A 12,672-nucleotide genomic window follows, 5' to 3' on the forward strand; every position below is an offset into this window, starting at 1 on the left:
AGGCTGAAGCAGGAGGATCACTATGAGCCCAAACTGCATAGTGAGACTCTGTATCAAAAAATTTAAAAATTAAAATTAATAAAACCTTAAAAGAAAACAAGCTGTTACAACTTATAGCCCTACTATTCCCTTTATTTTGAGTTTAGTAGAAATCCTAGGCTAACAGGTTATGGTGCCAAATGATTGGAAAGGAAAAGCTAAAGCATGTTTAAATCCAGGAGGTTGTGTTGGAAATGAATATTGCACAGATCAGGCAGCTCCTAATGCTGTTCACAACAGCCATGACAAGGGACAAGCTAATTGGGGAAGGTGCCTTTACTACCACAATCAACTTACCTTTGAATTGCAAGCATATGAGCAGGCTGACAGAGCTGCCACTAGGGGGCTCAGGACTTCTTTCAAAGGGTAAGTATCCTTTAATTTGGCTTCCATTTGTCAGGGCCCTGAAGAGCCTTCTCAAGATTTTGTAAAACACTTATTGCAAGCTAGCGAGACAATTATAAGTAAAACGTAACCTGGCAAATTAATGGCTGAACAACTGGCCTTTGAAAATGCAGATAGGAGCTGGGGAGATAGCTCAGTAGAATAAGCGCTTGCCTGGCAAGCACAAGGGCCTGAGTTCAATCCCTAGTACCACAAAAAAAATGCCAATAAATGGCGTAAAGAGGCTTTAAGATCACACAAAACAATGCGCTACACTATCTGAGCTGATTCGGGTTTGTATAGACACTGGTTCCTCCTATGTGCAGGGGGCTGCCTTGGCAGCAGCTTTACTCAGGTGATTCATCCACAGCCTAGACAAAAGGAGAAAAGTAAGGTCATTTGTGATCATTGTGGGGGTGAGGGACATTTTGCCCAAAACTGCTCTGCTGCACCTGTAAATGCAGCACAGCCATCATCATTCTCTCCAACTAGACCTTGCAGTCCTTATACTAAGAGTCAGTGAGAGTATCACTGGAAGAGCGAATGTAGATCTAGAACTGATGGGAAAGGCTGGCCCTTTCCAGGAAACTCCTCTTGGGGCTTGTCTCAGCCCCATTAAAACATGGGGGTCGCATGGATGGCTGCCATGGGGCATGAAGCGCTGGGCACCTACATGTACACAGCATGTGACTCCTCCTCTGACCCATTCCCTACCTGCTGGCTGCCAGCTTTGACAGCTACCAGTGCGCACAGCTTCTGGCACTTCTGTCACAAGGGACCCCAAGCTTTGGGCTGTGGCCCTGCAGGCCCAGCTACCATGATGTAGGGGTGAAGGTGAAGCTGAGGTGTGATGCCTCAATGTAGTGTATGCTCAGGGAACAAATGCTGCCAGGCAGGGTCTAGGACCCAGGAACCCCTGTCACCCCCGCATAAGAGATGTCACTGCTGGGCACTGAGCAAGGCAAGAAGTGCCTGCACCTCCAGCAGAACTATGGCTACTATCACTGCAAGGACTGTAACATCTGCTGGGAGAGTACATACCTGTGGGGTATACAGGGGAAGAACAAGATTTATATCAAACACTTTTGCAGAGCTTGTCAGAAGTCTTGAAACCCTTACCTTGTCGAGGATATCAGTCATCAAAGTTGCCAAAGAACAAGATGTTCTTGCCCTGTATGACTTTGCCACCCAAATGCCCCCATCGTCAAGACCTGTGTGGGAGATGCAAAGGCAAACACCTGTCCTGTGATAGAACCTTCAGCTTTAAATATATCATTGAACGAGTGTAAGAAATGCTTCTTCTGAATGTGTGCTAAGGGAGCAGATGAGGGAGCTTCTTCCCCACCTTCTCTCTGCTTCACCCTCCTCAAAGTACTTCCTGAGAGGCAATGTATTTGAACAAATCCTTCTAATAAAGGTTTCGCAAATGACATTCTTCCAGCACAGAAACCCTCACCCACCTCACATCAAATAGTTATCCAACTAGATGATGCCCTTCACAATACAGGTCTAGTGGTAGTCCCTAAAAAGAGGCACAAACTATGGCACCTTTTTCATATTCAGGTCACCTCATCTACCAGAGACATATTGTGCCCTAAACTATTCAAAGCAACCCCAAATGATTTTCAGGCTTTATTTGGTAATATTCATTGGCTCCATCCAGATTTTGGGCTAATTTCTCTGCTGTTTGTGTCATTATCCTTCAGTTAAGTGAATTTGCTTTTCTTTTCACAGATTGGCCATAGTAGGTTAAGTAAGGCTATATGATGGCTTCCTTTTCCAAAATACAGGATACAAAAGGCCTGCCAAATATCTCAGTGAATTAAAGTGCCTGCAAGCAGGCACAGGGACCAGGGGCTCGATCCCCGGGGGCACACTGATATAGCAGGCGAGGTGGTGCACGCCTGTAACCCCAGCACTTGGGAGGCTGTAAACAGGAGAATCACTACAAGTCTGATCTAGTAGTGAGACCCTAAACACCCTGTAGACCCTTCCCTAAAAATACAAAAAAAAAAAGGATATACGTTTCCCACTGTACAAACAAAATTCAATTACAAAAACAAAAAGGGGATCAATCCTTCCCACTTCACTTGTCAATATATACTGTTGAATTTTTTAAATTTTACAAAAGATAAAAGTACATCAACAGAAAGATAATTCAATCAGGTAAAGCACAAAAACGCTAATTTGAGGTAGAGGGATTGATGGAGTATTTCCAGAGAATGCTAAGTGACCTAATTGGGTACCAGAGTGTGCTGTCAGGCTACATGATGAAGCCAAATCTAAAAAAAAGTTGAGAATGATGAGGCTGGATTCAACCTGGAGCCTATTGAAAGAACTGACAAAATGGAAATCTAAGGTCTAAATAAGTGATAGAGTATATAGAGCTAACTGAAATAAAGGTTACCAATATTCCAAAAACAAAATAACACACAAAATACATATGTTAAATATAGATAAAAGATTCTATTCTTTCCAAAAATTTTCTGAGAAGAGATCCCTGCTAATTGACAAACAACAAGATCTGAATAGTCTATATACAATTATAAATTTCTAAAAATTGTAACAGTTACTATAACAATTTAGTCAAAAATATATTCATGAGTGCTCTGATTTTATAAAGGTGTTTGATTGTTATGTGTATTTGTTGTCTATTTGTATATCGTGTGTATTTGTTATTTGTCTATTTGTATATCATTCTGTGAATAGCTATTCCTCTTTTTAATTTGAGATCAACAATTTTTTTTATCATTTGTTCATAATACAATTTGGGTTATAAGCTTAAAAGCATGTTTTCTCCTGAGTTACCAGCTGATCTAAGTGACTTCAAAATTGGTTTACTCATGGGTCATCAAAAAATTTAAGATGGGGGGCTGGGGAGATAGCTTAGTTGAATAAGCACATGCCTGGCAAGCGCAAGGGCCTGAATTCAATCACTGGCTCCACAAAAAAAAATTAAAGATAATTAACTACTCCTTAGGGTGGGGATACATTATTGGACAGGACTCCAATTGGTGAAGAGAGGAGTGGCCAACCTTTGTTCATTAATAAGGAGCCTCCATAATCTCTGTAGTCTCTTGGTAGACACCCTAATAATTGAACATTGCAAAAGATAAAGTTCTCACAGGAAAACTTACAGTAAAGTTTTCATGTGTGCATGGCAATTCATGAGTGTCAACCTCATGGTGTATTACATGTATTCATGACTACAGATGTACTCATGACTCCAGACGTACAGGTCTTCAAAAGTGTACAACAAAGATTGTTCATTGTGATAAAACATTCAAACCTCTACCTTTAACAAAAATGTTGTGATGTATATCCCATTAAAGGATGATGAGCTAGGTAAAAAGCTTTTTATATATCAGATAGAGATGGCTAAAAGGGTTATATTATGTTAAAAAATGAAAATGTAGGTATTTCACAAAACATAATTGTAATACTGCAATGTTATGTATGGTTTTGATTTCTAAATTTCTGTGTAACATATGTAACTGTTGTCTGTTAACATTCTATGGGGATTTAGATATTGGGATATTCATGGTTGTTAGAAAATTACAGTTCCAATTTATGTTCTAAGATGCTTGATATTCAGAGATAGTAATGTTAGGTTTACTGCCTCCATTATAGGGTAATGTCATTAAGCTTCTCTTCTGGATGTTTAACAACTGAGGATTGGATACCAAAAATTAGAGAGATAGATGGGCTAAGAGGCTAGCCAATATTTTGGCCCTAGCCCTCCAAGGTGAATGAGGACTCAGGACATAAGAGAACCTCTTCTGTGGCATCCCATAACTCAGTTGAATGCCTAAAGCTTTTTTGAGGTGGCTGTATGTAGGGTATGTGATGCTGGGATTAAGTGTGTGGCACTGGAATTAAGGGTGTCCCATCCTGGGTATAGTAGCTCCAAGGGTGGGTGACCTGGATGGAATATAAGGATAATGGATAGAAAGAGGGCTCCTGCCACTGTCTGTTGTTGAGGAGCTGCTACTGCTGCTTTACTGCTGCTGCATACCTGCTACCTCACTGGTTCCTGCTTATCGTGAAGGAAGCACATTCCTCCCCTGTGACGCTGATCTGCCATGCCACCCTTCCTGAGAGCCAGCCAAGCTCTACAAAGTGAATTACAATAAATCCTTCCTGGGGCTGGGGATTTGGCTCAGTGGTAGAATGCTTGCCTAGCAAGCTGGAAGCCCTGGGTTCAGTCCTTGGCACCAAAAAACAACAATAAAAAATAAGTAAATAAAATAAATAAACCTTTCTTCCTTTAATTTTGGGTATCATGCATTTTGTTTCAGCAAAGACCAAAGTAAACAAGTCACTGGCCACCCAATTGTGATTCACCTTGGATATCTAGGGCCAAAATATTGGCTATCTTCTTAGCCCATCTATCTCTCTAATTTTTGGTCTCTAAACCTCAGTTGTTAAACATTTAGAGGAGAAACTTAATGACATTATTATAATGGAGGAAGTAAGCTTAACATTTGTCTTATTTATTTTTCTCTTGTTGCTGAGACAAAATACATGACACTCAAATTTAAAGAAGGATAGATTTATTTAGCTTGAAGTTTATAGAGGCTTAGTCCCTAATCAGCTGGCTCCAAGGCAGAGTGGCATGGCAGAGAGGCAATGGTTCACAGATAGCAAAAACAGGAAGAGCAAAAGGCAAGGAGAAAGCCTCTTTTCCTACCTTATATGCAGGCTACCCACCCTAGGTCTAGTGGCAGTACTCACACCCTAAATTTCAGCACTAGACAATAAACTAATCACTTACTCTAGATTCAGCCACTTCCAAAATGCCATGCCGCTTGACTGCATGAGGCTTTGGATGGACATCCAGACATAAACCATAACACCATTTAACTAAACTGAAAGATTTTAAGTCTGCATGAAACCACCACACACCTGCCTTCTATCTCCCTCCTGTTAGCTTCTCCCTGGCTGAGATGGCAAGTGAGAACATCAAGGTTCAGGTCGCAAGACCTGGTGGTGACACATTCTTCAGGAAGATCATCCACAAGGAAATCATTTGTTAGGATAACTGGTGTCTTCTTTTCCATAACATTTCCACTCAAGCAACAACACATTCTCTGGTGACACCTAAGAAACATACAGACCAGATTTCTGCAGCAGAGGATGATAATGAAATTTACTTGGGTATTTAATGATTACTGGCAAGAAATGTGCTGCTGATCTAGGGCTGAAGAAGGGTTATCAAATGATACATGGAAGGGCTGGCCAAATAGCTCAGTGGATTAAAGCACCTGTAGGCAGGTGCAAGTGTTGGGGGTTTGATCCCTGGGCCTACCGGGCCATCCCCGACCCTAGGGCATGCTGAGACAGCAATTGAGACTGGAAAACAGGTGGATCACTACAAGTCTGATCTAATAGTGAGACCCTGAACATCCTGTAGACCCTTCCCTAAAATACAGAAAAAAATAAAAATAAATAAATGATACATGAAGGCAAAAGTTTGGAGACAGAATGCTCCTCATGGTCATCTCCATATTCTTGGTGGTCAACAGATGCATTGGCCTCCTGGTTAAACATACTTTGGAGATAATTTTTCCTTCTCTACACAATGATTAATTTTACAATTTTCAGTATGTTAAACAGCATACTTACTGTGGCCTATGTATGGAGGGATTGGAGAAATGATAAAACTTTTATATAATGAAAGACATTGGGGTCGGGGAGATGGCTCAGTAGAAAAAGCACTTCTCTGGCAAGCGAAAGGGCCTGAGGTTTAACCCCTGGTTCTGCAAATAAAAAAAAAGACATTGTTAGGGCCTGCCAAATAGCTCAGCAGATTAAAGCACCTGCTTAGGCAGACACAGGGGTCGGAGGTTGAATCCCCAGCCTGCCATGTCAGCCCCACCCACAGGGCACACTGAGTCTGTAATTGAGACTGGGTGTGGTGGTGCATGCCTGTAATCCCAGCGCTGGAAAGGCTGACTACAGGTGGATAAACGAGTCCAATCTATGTAGTGAGACCCTGTAGACCCTGTAGACCCTTACTAAAATACAAAAAAAAAAAAAAGAAAGAAAGACATTGTTGGATGGTTGAGTCTCTTAATAAGATGAGATCCTAGTTGTTGATTCTCTGAAGTACCTGTGAGTTCTGAGTTTTGTTCATGAACTTTCTGCCTACCTTTATGTCTATAAGACTTCTACCTATATTCTCTTTCAGTAGATTTAGTATATCTGTTTTAATATGTAGGGCTTTCATCCATTTTTACTTTAGTTTAGTGGATGGCAATAGAGATGGGTCTAGTTTTGGACATCAGCATGTGAAAAGCCAGCTTTTCCAGCACTATTGATTAGAGGCTAACTTTCTCCAATGAATATGTTTGGCCCCTTTGTCAAAGATAAAGTAGCTGAGTATATTTTGAGTTGTGCCTGCATCTTCTAATCTGTTGTACTGATCTCTGTGGGGACTTGTTGGTCTCTCAGTGTACCCTGCAAAGGAAGGGCAGCAGGAATGAGGAAACCTAGACAAGAGACAAAAGCTGGATCATGTGGCGGCCTCTTTATGTAATGGTCAAGAGAACTTAATAGGGCCAGAGAGACAACTCTGTAGAATAAGTGCTTCCCTGGCAAGCACAAGGGCCTGAGTTCAATCTCCAGTTGAGAGAGAGAGAGAGAGAGAGAGAGAGAGAGAGAGAGAGAGAGAGAGAACTTAACAACAATAGGGGTGTTTATACTTTTTGCAAAGTTAGTATCATGCGATACAAGGTTACCTAGTGACTAATGACTAAAATTGTCCAGGAAAGATGCTTTTCTCGAGACTGAGGTAGTCGGAGGTTGAATCCCCAGCCTGCTGTGCCAGCCCCACCCACAGGGCACACTGAGTCTGTAATTGAGACTGGGTGTGGTGGTGCATGCCTGTAATCCCAGCGCTGGACAGGCTGACTACAGGTGGATAAACGAGTCCAATCTATGTAGTGAGCAATCTATATAGGGCATGTGACCTTGCCTTGCCCCCACAAATATGATCAATTTTCAGCTTCAGCTGCATCAAACATCTCTCTCTTTTCTGTTTTGTTGCAGAAGTAATGAGTGTTCAGTTGCAGTTGGAGAAGCTGTGTTTGGAGAACTATGTAGAAGACATTTTCATTCTTGATGAACTTAGTTGTTGAGGCTAAAGATTTTCAGTCCCAGAATTTTTAGTACCTGTATTCAGTAATTTAACCCTATATAGTCCAAAAATCCATAACAGTAGTGAGTTACCAGGGGGCCAGGGAGATGGCTCAGTAGAATAAGTGCTTCCCTGGCAAGCAAAAGGGCCTGAGTTCAATCCCCGGTTCCGCATAAAAAAAAAAAGAGTAGTGAGTTATCAGTACAGCTGACAATTGTGAGAAGTTGTTAGAGATTTAAACTTTTACAGCTAGCATATTATTATGGCATTGTCTTCCACATCTCATGGTTATACTTTTCTGCTGGATGTTTCAGACCAAGTTAAGGTGAGACTTGTATTAATCAATTTTTACCTCTTGATATCTATCAAGGTCAGTTAAGTCTCCTCAGAAATCACTTTGGAACCAAATACAGACCTTCTAGATCTACTGTCAGTGTCAGCCAGCTGGATGAGTCATAAACATTGCTTGACCTAGTTGTTTTGTTTTCTTTCTTTTGTGTGTGTGTGTGTGTGTGTGTGTGTGTGTGTGTGTGGTATCAGGGATCGAACTCAGGACCTTGGGCTTGACAGGCAGGTGCTTATGCTGCTGAGCTATATCCCAATCCCTGATCAAGTAGTTTTCTGTGAAACACTGATGGAATTTTTTCTCTCCTGGTGATGCTTCTTAGGCACACTATACATCACTGAATCACTTTCCTTTGTCGTCCAATAACCTCTTTGATCAGATTAGGGACACAACTGACTTACAGAACATCACAGCAGAGGTTCTCTTATGTCCTGAGTACTCACTGACCTTTGAGGGCTACGGCCAAAATATTGGCTATCCTCTGAGCCAAATCCATCTCTCTGATTTCTGCTTTCCAAACTTCAGTAATTAAACATCCATAAGACCAAAGATATTACATAGTAATGGAGGCAGCAAACTCAATAGTATTATCTAACAATCATGGATATTCTAATATTTAAATCCCTATAGAATTTTTTTCTGGGGGGTGAAGGTCTACAGGGTGTTCAGTGTCTCACTACTAGATCAGACTCATATTGATCTGCCTGTTTACAGCCTCCTAAGAGCTAGGATTCCAGGCACATGTTGCCACACCCAGTCTCAATTGCCAACTCAATTCGCCCCGGGGGCAGAGCCAGCACAGCAAGCCCAGGGATTGAACCCCTGGTCCCTGTGCCTGCTTGTAGGTGCTTTAATCAGCTGAGCTATTTGACCGGCCCAAATCCCTATAGAATGTTAACAGATAATTACATATTTTACCCAGAAACTTAGAAATCAAAACCATAAATAACATTGTAGCATGACAATTATCATGACATTCTGCATTATACTTTTGACATAACATAACCCTTATTGACAATCATCTCTATTTAAGACATAAGATTTTACCTAATTTGTTATCTTTTAATGGTATATAAATCACAAGTTTTTTGTTAAAGGGAGAGGTCTGAATCTAAAAGAAAATTCTTATCACAATAGCAATTCTTGTTTTACATTTTGGAAGACCTTTTCTTGTATATCTGGAATCATGAATGCATTTAATACACCATGAGACTAACAATAATGATTTGTCATACACACATGAAAACCTTTGTTTCTTAATTTAGTTTTGTAACAAGAGCCTCTTTTATGAGAAAAAAACCTATTGTATTTTTTTCTGAAAATCTTTATCTTTTGACCAATGACCAAATTATTGGGGGTGTCTTTCAAGAGACTATGGAGATTATTGTGGGCTCCTTATTAATGAATGAAGGTTGGCCACTCCACTGTTCCCCAATGGGAGTCCTGTACAATAATCTCTTCCAACACTAAGGAGTTTTTAAAATTAGCTTAAATTTATTGATGATCTGTGAAAAAGCCAATTTTCATATCCCTTAGACCAGTTGGTAACTCAGGAGAAAACACCCAAATTGTATTATGAACAAATGATCAAAAAAGAGAAAAAATGTTGAGCTCAAATAAAAAGAGGAACAGCTGTTCATGGAATGACATACAGGGCCGAGGAGATGGTTCAGTGGAATAAGCGCTTCCCTGGCAAGTGCAAGGGCCTGAGTCCAATCCCCGGTCCCACAAAAAAAAAAAAAAAAAAAAAAAGGAATCTTCAGGGAGATGGCTCAGTAGAATAAGCACTTGCCTGGCAAGGGCCTGAGTTTAATCCCTGGTTCTGCCAAAACAAAATAAATAAATAAAAACAAATGTCCCCAGGAATGACATACAAATAGACAATTAATACGCAGAACAAAAAAATATCTTTTTAAAATGTTTTTAAATCTTTTTTATTATTTATTTGGTACAGGGTCTTACTATGCATCTAGGACTCATAGTGGTCCTCCTGTCTCATCCTCCTCAGTGCTGAACAAGAGGAATACAGAACAGGGGCTTTTCCTGTAGGGGATTGGGTTAGTGACTCTTCCTGGCTTTGTGAAGGTGATTGATACCTATTTAGAATATCAATCTCTAGGGAGTTATGTGGGTGCATTTGTTTTATATTTTGTATTGAGGTCTGGCCAGCAGCAGAGGTGTGTGTCTCTCCATTTGCAAGGTTTTGTATTCAACTTTCCACATGGGCTCCTTCAAGCATGCAGTCCTATCTGACTGCCTATAATATTTCTATCTAACTCAGCTGCCTAAAAAAATCATATCCTTACATAGTCTCAATCAATCAGGTCTCATCTTTGAGACCAACTGTGTGGAAGAAGTGATGGTGTGATTTCTGAGGCTAGCTCACATAAGGTATTCTGCTTTATACCATAGTCTTTTGGATTATTCATTACTATGGATTGTTTATACCCACCCCCCAAATTTATAATCTGGAGTGATGCTAATGCTTATTGTGTTGACACAAACTTGGCCTTGTCCAATCTCTCTGAATGACACATTTAAGATTTGTACATCTTACTGTATACATTTTACTTAAAACTGTAAGTAAATATTGAACTCTAGCAATATGCATGCTGAATTACTTAGGAATGAAGTATACTGAAGTGAATTTTGTATTTCTCACATTGAATTTCACCAAAACTAAGATGGGTTGATGGACAGATGAACAGAGATGGCATAAAGCAAGATTAGGAATGTATACCAGTCTAGAGGGAGGGCATGTGAGTGCCCACTGAGCAGTTCTTCCTAATAATTGGTCTGCTTAGCCAGGCATAATGATACTTGCCTGTAATCCCAGCATTTGGGAAGCTGAGGCTGGAGGATCACTTCAAGTTCAAGGTCAGCCTGGAATACATAACAAGATCCCGTCTCAAAAAAAAAAGAAAGGCAAAAAATAACTTTTTTTTCTCAGCTGGAAGATTTCATAATAAAATGTTGGGAAAAAACATATTTGGCATAATTCACATACAAAGCTACAGATGAACACTCAGCCAGATGAGAGAGACACACAGGGCAAGGCCTTTGGGAATGGGTACCAAGCGTCCACACCCTCTCTACCTCCAGGACCCTCCATGTGTTCAGGCATCTGGAAACTCTCCTAGCTTGGTCCTTCTGGACTTCACGGAGGATTACCAGGCAGGACTGATTACATCAGTGGCCACTGATGACCAGTTTAACCTTCAACCCCTTTCCCTTCGACATTTCTGCTCCTTGTATTTGCATTTATTTATATTGATTACAAATTTGAATCACTAATAACTTTCATTTTGCAGAGAAAATTAAGAAGTAGGTAATTGTGAACTGTCATACACCAGCATTCTGTAGCAGGCAGCAAAGCTTATGAATATACATCTTATTATTCTTTTTTTAGGATATAAAGAATTCCTTTATTTGTGAGTTGAATTTTAAAGTAAATTGTGAATTATTCTAATTAGATGGGTTAGTGTTAAATGTTATGTTCATAAATTCATGGGTCTCTTAATTTAACATTTGATTATCTTGTACCATCAGGCAGCTCTGTAGTTTGTGTACAGGAAGCTGAATTGGGCTTCCTGGGCTATTTTCTACATCCTGTTAAATTACTAGCTGGTTGTGTGACCATATGCAAATTTCTTAACTTTTCTGCTTGATTTTATTTTTCATTTTTATTAGTACATTTTGTAGTAAATAATGATTACATGCATCCTGGGGAGATGGTACATGTACATAACACATCTCTATACTTTCTGTGCTCCCTCCTCCCTCCATCTCTTCATCCGTTAGTCCTCATCCTGATTATGAAAGATCTCATTTATATATAGCTTGGTACAAGAACTGTCTATATCTTATATTTCCTCTGTATTTAACACTCCCTTGCTGTATAGCAAGTAGTGTTTCTTTTTTATTTTTTACTTTTATTCTTAAAAGAGAATAAAATAATCAAACTTAGTAGCATAGCAAATTATAAACTCAACAATCAAAAATCAGTAGCATCCTGTACACTATTAATAAACTCACTAAGAGAGAAATTAGGGAAACAACATCTTTTACAGTACCATCAAGAGAAATAAAATAGAAATCAACCTAATGAAGAAGTGACTCTTATTTAAGATTATTGCACTCAGGAGGCTGAGCAGGCTACACAGTGGGTTCAAAGCCAGGCTAAACTATATAGTGACTGCTAGTACATAGTGAGAGTCTGTCTTAAAAAACAAAGCCAAAGAAACAAACAAGCAGGGAAAAAAAGCTTTTATTGGGCTCAAGCTCAAATGAATTCCTGGAAAAAAGAAAAAGCCAGCATACAAAGGGAAATGCACACTGAGTGTGGAGCTGATTTTCAGGGCAAGGTGGAAACCACAGGCATGCTCCACCTTGACAGTGACTGCTTGGGCTCAAGACAAACAATTCAAAGATCTGTGGGAAAGCAAAGCTTGACTCAAACTTAGGGTGTTGCAATGGGCAACTGTGAGCATTTGGTCAGCGTATATAACACTCAACATTTTACAGACTGACAGGGACACACACCAAAGGGGCACATAATATCTCTGTGTGGACTGAACGGTGCTGGCTCCTTTTCTGATATGTTCTCCTAGCTTTCCCTTACTAGATGGGAAAACTCTGCAAACAATCTTTAAAATTAGGATATCCATGGTTGCTAGAAAATTACAGTTCCAGAAGGGGCCTTGATGCCTGGCCTGTTCACTGGTTTCTTCCACCAGACTTTACCCTTACCCCTGAGTAGCTAATG

At 40.1% G+C, this 12,672-nt stretch overlaps 1 pseudogene; it reads left to right on the forward strand.

Annotated features, from left to right (window-relative positions):
• The first annotated feature begins 5,369 nt into the window (after positions 1 to 5,369).
• On the forward strand, positions 5,370 to 5,969 carry LOC101565232 (annotated as a pseudogene).
• Positions 5,970 to 12,672: the final 6,703 nt, after the last annotated feature.

This window comes from Octodon degus, unplaced genomic scaffold (genome assembly GCF_000260255.1).
Source record: "Octodon degus isolate 3935 unplaced genomic scaffold, OctDeg1.0 scaffold00055, whole genome shotgun sequence".
In the NCBI taxonomy this organism is placed as follows: domain Eukaryota; kingdom Metazoa; phylum Chordata; class Mammalia; order Rodentia; family Octodontidae; genus Octodon; species Octodon degus.